Raw genomic sequence first — 8,336 nt, forward strand, 5'->3', positions numbered from 1 at the left:
GCATGCATGTGGGCTTTTTAAAGGTCTCCCATACAAAAACCACCAGAGCCATCCAAGGCCCACTCAGTAAGTGGGCGATGCTGACGGGCAGTGCAAGTGAGTGTTTACAATCAGGTTACACACAAAAAAACAAAGCATCCCTGTATGCGTACTATGACGTGGCAGCCTGAAAATTCACCATCATGTCACAGTCATAAGCATTAATCTACATCTATGGTTTTCTAGAAAAACTCTCACTTTAAAAAGAAAGCCGCAGCTGGAAAACACAAGTGACAGATTACAGAACTCACGTTTTCAATGACTCGTCGTAAATACCATGACTTACTCATCTCATTTTCATTTCTTTGCTCTTGAAGGTAATTATATGCATGACTAATGCAACACTAGTTTAGATATTTTAATCAGTGGTCATTATAATGCACATTGGCCAGTTTCATAGATGATTAACATGTTTTTCATTGTCAAATTGATTAAATCAATGCATTATGCACTACTTTATTTAATTGCATTACTCAGACAATGCGTTAGGGGTTTTGCACAAAAGTGCAATCAAGAAAGCCAGGATAACAGAAAAAGTGCAGCTTGATCTAATTTAATCAGGTCCTCCTGGCTTAGTACCTTGTACGTTTGCTGATCCAGGATGAGAACAAGCCACTATGTCAAGTCTGATGTAGATAGCCAGGATAGGAGCACATTGGCGGTATTTGTTAACAGACCACAGGATCGATCACAGAATCAATGATGCAGATTTGGATAAAACCTGGGAACGAGATTAAAAACACCACTCTCGCCCACCAATCTGGGAACTCCTATTACTTTTAATTCAGTGTATTAACAGGAACATATGAGGTGAGACGTTTTAACAAATTAAATCATACACTTTGTCTTAAATGTGACGAGTAGACGTTCATGTTTCTAATGAAATTATCGTGAAGATTACATCAAACACAACACAATCTCACGGCAATTCGTAACTTTTTCATTTAGTGGCTAATTCGTATGAATTCGTACGATCTAATTCGTACAATTTAGTACGATTTGCTCGTCCCCCAATGACGGTTGGGGTTAGGGGTGGGGTTAGGTGCCACGCCTCCTTTTTAAAATCGTACCATTTCATACGACTGAACTCAAACGAATTCATACGAATTAGCCACTAAACTGGCAAAATGTAAAATACTTACGTTTTCTCATGAGATCAGGCTGTCAAACACTATTCTATTTTATCTGTTCATTTTATTAAGTTTATTTAATCTTCATCTATAGGTGTCCAAATTCGGTCCTGGAGGGACGGTGTCCTGCAGATTTTAGCTCTAACTTGCCTTAACACACCTGCACGGATGTTTCTAGAAAGCCTAGTAAGAGCTTGATCAGCTAGACCAGGTGCGTCTGAGAGAAATACTGGGAAATGTCTCTAGACTCATGGCATTTCATGCCGTTCAGCCATATAATCTTTTAAAAATCTGAGCAAATCCATCTATTTTGTCATCACTTTAGACATTATGCTAGAGAATCATTATCACACTAGCTCTTAAGTGACATTTGTGAATGTGCAATGATTTATGCAGTTCTGACGTCAGCTGCAGATGTAAATAAATGGCAGAAGAAAGTAGTTCCTTGTACAAAATGATTTTTAGACTCTCTGTGTTTGATTTTCTGTTTTATATACACAATTATGCCGTCAAACTGTTGTATAAATGCAATATCACACTCGTGGCATTGAGATATGAATGTATACTGTCACATGTGGGACCCTAAGGCACTCTGTTAGTGGCCTTGTGCCAACTCAAGCCTCCCCACCAGTGCCACTTGTGTGATATTGCTCATATATATATATATATATATATATATATATATATATATATATATATATATATATATATATATATATATATATATATATATATATATATATAAAGCATTAAAAATACAATTGTTGATATTTACTAGTTTGTTATTTTTTTTTTGCAATATCCCTATCAAATTTAAATGTATTATCGTTCTATTTTTAAAGTTGTTAGTTAAAAAAAAAAGTCTTATTTTAACAAATAATAATAAATAACTGTTAAATAAAATGATTTTGTTTAAATGCACAACATATTATTGTCTATATTCAGAGAAATAGATAAAAAAAAAATTTTTTTAAAAGGGGCCATTTACATTTATGTGAGCACTGTATATGTCTATTTTTTCTCTAATCATTCATCTTTTTTTTTTTCATCTTTCTTATCTATATCTCCGTTATATTTAAATCTGAAACGGATATATATGAACATACTATATAAAATATCTGCTAATAAAATTAAACATACTTGTTTTTTATTATAATAGTTGGAAAATATATGTAAATACCCAAGAGCATGGAGTGACTGTAGAGCACATTAATTTCTAGCAGCATTGACAACGGAACTAACAAATAAACCACTAGAATTAATCTTAGCCTGTTGTCAGCCTGCGCTGGAGCAGGCGCAAAGAATAAATCTAGATACTAGCCTAACTTAATTTAGCCTGCTTTCATGCAACTGAGTCAAGGCTAAAATCAGCCTCAGAATCCCAGGTTAATCCCTTATCTTACTTCTGTGCGATACCCTTCTTGTGTGCAACAATATTATTTAATGCACACATTGCAACAATGTGTTTGCAAGATTTTTATTTCAATAACAGAAGATGCAAGTTCAATATTTATAGTGTCCTAGCAATAAATTTGCCAGAATGTGTCAAATAATATGCAAGGGCAGGACGAACTGTACAAAAGAACAAGCAGCAGCTTGTAAAGGCAGTGCTTGAGAGAACAGACAGACACTCAGAGAGCAAAAACAGTGTGGATAGGCAAACGGGGAGGGGATGAGAAAGAAAGAACTGCATAATTTCCGTCATGACGCAATGTGGATTCTACTCTCAAAAGAGACCATATTAGGACATAGGCGGAGCTTCAGCAGAAACCAGGAAGTAGTGGGTCCTCTAGTGGAAATACCACATGACTTCCAGTACTATCTGTAAATATCTCTCTACTGCTCACCCCTCCTTTCTCTGCTGTTTTTCTCTAGCCAACAGAATGCACCTCCTGCTGTGTCATTTGGGCATTTATTGATCAATGTAAAGCAATCTGGAGTAACATGAAGTGCTGAGGTGCAATCTCTATGCTAACAAATGGTGTCATCTGATTTACTGCAAAAACATTGTGCAAGAGAGTGCAATCGCACGCAGGTTCATAATACACGTTCTGGTAAATGAGACTGATGCAGGGGGAAAAAAGAGGAAAACTGAACTGCTCCAGAGTTTAAAATTGTAGATATTTTTAAGTGGTTTAATTTTAAACTAATTTCGAGAGGAGCATGTGCTCATGATTGACCCAGCTGGTCCACATTAACTAATCATGATCCTCCAATCAGAGGATCCTAAGTCATTATATATATATATCCTCATTTCCTTTCTACAGCTATCTTCTTCTGGAAGAAACCCCCCTCCTCCCCTTCTTCCACCTTTATCCAAAATGGGCGGCACGGTGGCTCAGTGACTAGCACTGTTGCCTCACAGCAAGAATACCAATGTCGTTGGCTCCTCGCTGGGCCACCTGGTGTTTCTGTGTGGAGTTTGCATATTCTCCCCGTGTCTGCGTGGGTTTCCCCCGGGTTCCCTCGTTTCCTCCCACAATTCAAATGTGCTCTAAATTATAGATAAAATAAGCCTAAATCTTTTTTATAATGTCTTACTGTCAGGAAGTTCACCTTGGCCTCAGCAGCGGGGGAGTTTAAGATCGACCATAGCTCAATCTCCCCTCACCCTGCAAAAGGGGGGAGCTCTGGGCTCGAGGATGTCTTGAGCTCAGGGCTATATCCCGGGATAGCATGCCAAACAAGCTATATATAAATCATGAGCTAAGTGTGAACTCCTGAAAGCATGTTCAGAGATCACTGGTTTTTAAACAACTTTTTTTTTTGCAAAGGTCAAGCCAAATTAGATATGCTACACATAATAATAATAATGATATCTGAAATCAGGCAGTTAACAGTAATTCAGCAATTAATGTAGAAAAGCTCACTTTGAAACTGTAGTTCAGTGTCAGATTTAGGGAATTAAGAAGTTGCACCTTCATTACAAAACTGAAAGTGAGCTGCAAGTTTTGCCAAAATATGTATATAAAAGTTTTGTGGTACAAAATTAAACACATACATTTAGCTATATTGGTCTGTTTATTAGGTCATAACTATTCAGATATGTGAACACAAATGCTAGCTGCTCATGATTATGCGTTTATGATGTTTTGTGTCCTTTATTGTTAGCTTTGAATAAAAGTGTCTGCTTAATGAATACTGTAAATATAGAGTATTAAATGTTTCAATATAAAACACTTCTGAAATAATGCTGTACTATTGAATTATCTTGATGAATGTTGAGTTTGGAAGTTGAAATGTTTGTATTTTAGCATTTGACTACAAAATCTATTAAATAAAAATACTTTGTATGGGTCCAAATGATTGATTTTCCTTTTATTTAAAAATTATTGGAATATTAGGCAAGGATCATGTTATGTAAATACATTGTATTTAATTTACATACTGTAATTTATCTAAAAAAAAATATTAGTAATGTGCATTGCTAAGGACTACATGTGTACTTCTTACTACATATTTAAAGTCAATTTTCTCCATTTCGATTAGTTTTTCTTTTGCACTCTCAGATTCTAAATTATAAAATATTTCTGCCAAATATTTGCCTATTATACAACAAAAAAGCATATGTTTTTAGCTTTCTGATGAGTTATAAATCTTGACAAATTGGCACTTATGAGTGGTTTTGTGGTCCAGGGTCACAATTGTCAGCTGTTTAAAATCATAATTAGCGACAACAAATAATTACTCTTTCAATTAGTTAAGATGGGTTTGAATAAAGTTTCAAATGACATGGTTGCATTTCAGTGGTCAAAATAATATCAAGATCTCTGTATTAAAAACAAAATAATAGTATAATAGTAATAAAAATTGTTTTATTATTATTGTTATTATTAATAGACTCTGCTTAAAAGGATAGCTTGCTCAAAATTAAAAATTTACGCACTATAACTCACCTTCAAGTGGTTCCAAACTGGAATAAGTTTCATTTTTTCTGTTTAACACAAAAAAGATATTCTGAAGGATGTTAGAAAGCTGTATCCAGTAACTTTCATATTGGGAAAAAAACATACAACGGAAGTCAATGATTACAGATGCACGATTTTAAAAAATGACTTAGGGTTTCTGCAGGATTCACCAAATTTAAGACATTTTAAGTCATTTTTAAGACCATTGCAAATGAAATTTTTGACTCATACAGGGCTAAATGCCAAGGATTTTTTTTCGTATATCCCAGTTGGAAAAGATTTTCACTTGCCCAATAAAATTTTTTATATAATTTAGATCATTTATTAAAACAACAGTAATAATTTAATAAAAAAAAAAAATCTAGTTCAGGTCAGTATCTTCAGCAGTAAATAAATTGAGAACTTTTAAACAAATGTTACTGTAAGGAAAGTAATTAAATGCTATTTTAAAATTAAAAAGTTATTTTTTTATTGATATTGGGGTGATAATGGCTAGATTAGGTAGCTACACACAAACAAAGGAAAATTAAGACCTGTAAAAAAAGATTTAAGACATTTTAAGAATTTGTAAGACCCTGCAGATACCATGTATTTAGTGTTCAATAAAAAAGAAACTTAAACGGGTTTGCAACAACTGAATTATGAGTAAATAATGGTGGTATTTTCAGTTTTGTGTGATTATCCCTTTAATGTCTGCTGACACTGCTCAACCATTAGACATATACTGACTAAAATAATTAGCAAACAGGCTACAAGTCAACTTATAAGTATACATTAACCCTAACTCCAACATAAGTTTACTTATACTCAAATTAGTGGCCATGTTGTTGCAAGTGATACCAAAAACTACATAAATAAATTAAGACAGCAACAACAAGCATGACTGACAGCAAAGCCCTCAAGAAATGTCCAGAGACCTCAGAAACACTGTCATCAATCATGTGTCAGGTATAGCAGCTGTAAAGTATATGTCAGAGGACAGCACAACATGAAGATCTCTTAAACCACATCTACTGCCCTCGCATCCACAACAAAGACATACACAAACCTCTGGAATCACTCAGTTTACCTCAAAAAAATACCAAGACAGAGGTAAAAACTGCGAGAAAGGGCGGGATTCACCCACTATCGGCGTCATGGTAACCGCACGACAACGTTCCACTAGACGGAGAGCGCGCTTCTCTGCTTACTTTTTCGCGGTCTCAGTTTTCCGCCCACTCTCGAGGCAATCCCCCTCAGCAGTGATCAAGCGTCACTGTCACAGCTACGCCCACGCCACAGCTCAACTCAACGCAGTGAGATTCTCCGCTACGCACAAGGTGGGCTGAACGGTGAACTTGACACACAGACACACAACTTAACACAGTCTTTACGACAATGTAATGCTGCTGACCATAGCTACGCTCACTTCACAGGCTCCCTACGCAGTGGTCACGGCTCCCTGATCGTGAACAAATCTAGAATTCATCTAAATGTGTTCATTTGGAACGCATATTGTGGCAAAAAGTGACCATGTTGTCAATTATATATTGGGCCTACATCATTTATACAAGTGTATAAAGCCTGTACAATAAATTAGGCTTCATAACTGCAAGTCCATGGTGATTTATATTAAGTAGTTATGTATTTTACCCTGTTAAAGAAACCCTTTTTTAAGGAGATATTGAAATTATTCAACAAAGTTATACTAATAAATATATTAGAAATATTATAGCAAGTGATACAGTTATATATTTTAAAATGCAACAATGTATTATAAATATAAATTGGAAACAAGCTCGGTGTTCTTATGAAATATATTGTATAAGAGCAATTCCAGCGTTACGGATGTGACATTTGCAGTAAAAACTCAAAACATAAATTCACAGAGAAAGTAGATGTTAACATGATATTGAAACATCTTTCAAAACAGTAACCACAGAGTTATGGGAGCAGAAAAATCTGTAAAAAAAAATGTTTGTACTTTAAATGAGGAAAATAAACATGCATTATGGATGTGACCAAAAAAGTGTGAAAGTTTAGAGCAGGGTTGTATAAATTCTGTGAGTTAAACTAAACAGATCGGAAAAAAAGATCATCAAAAGGGTAAGAGTTGGATTACTATAGAACAAGCATGATTGATTTTATTTAATATTTTTGAGGAAAATTTATGAGGAAAAAGCTTTGCTATGGATGTGATAGATGTAAAATGGCCATTCGTGTGATTTTTGTAAATCAAATAAAATTGTTTAAACATGTTGACAGAGACATTTTGAGTATTTTTAAAATACTGCAAAATACTTGCTTACACACACACACACACACACACACACACACACACACACACACACACACACACACACAAAAACAACAACATAGAAACAGTTTTGTAAGTTTGGTTAAAATGTTACATTTAAAATTTTACATAAATATCCAGCAAAGGAGATTTTAGAGATTTAATTTGGATATTGATTATTTCTTGTGATTTTTGTTGCATGGACAATGTCCATATGTTTTGTGATTAAATATACACAAGGACTTTCTGGTTGGATGTGAACAATTTTCTTAGAAGGAAAACAAATATTGTGTTCAAGCTACAACATTTTTTAATTAGTACACATTATGTCAATACATAGAAAAAAAAAAACAAATAAAAAAACCTTTCTAGTACAACTTTTTGTTATTTTGGGAACATTTCATATAGCCTACAAAAAAAAAAAGGTCTGGATCCAAGCCAAATTTTGTTTATTTCCTTCAAGAGACTAACACCCCATTCACATGGGACGTTAACGCTTCCCATTCACTTTGAATTGGTGGACTGCATTGTGGATTGTCGGCACCAATTTAGCAGCATTGCTCGCTGCAGAAGTTGAATAATTCTCAACTTTTTAAGCTCCAACGAAACTGTCAGCCAATCAGATCGCTTTATGCAAATACCTCAGCTCAGACAAGAGCCGATTGCGGACTAACTTCATTGGCTGACGCTGCTATGACGATCACGTCAGTCCTAACTTCAGACACGCCATCGGTCAAATGTTGACGCTAAAGCCCCGTGTGAATGCACGGTATGGACTATTGCACAAGTTTGGAGAACATTGTTAATAAAAAAAGCAAAGAAGACTTGTAATATTCTTAAGGAATATAAGATTTTTGAGCACTGAATGTTTTTTATGTACACTCTGGCATATATTGTTGTATATACTGTGTCATTCTGTACTTGTTATTAAAAAAATGTATTTTACATAATAAGTGATTAATAAAAATGTATTTTAACGATTGT

At 34.6% G+C, this 8,336-nt stretch overlaps 1 protein-coding gene across 2 annotated transcripts in view; it reads left to right on the forward strand.

Moving 5' to 3' along the window:
* Nucleotides 1-8,336, forward strand: part of ranbp3a (RAN binding protein 3a) — a 1,280,039-nt gene that overhangs the window by 657,047 nt on the left and 614,656 nt on the right. The window lies entirely within an intron of this gene.

This window comes from Danio rerio, chromosome 11 (assembly GCF_052040795.2).
Source record: "Danio rerio strain M-AB ecotype USA chromosome 11, GRCz13ab, whole genome shotgun sequence".
Lineage (NCBI taxonomy): Eukaryota > Metazoa > Chordata > Actinopteri > Cypriniformes > Danionidae > Danio > Danio rerio.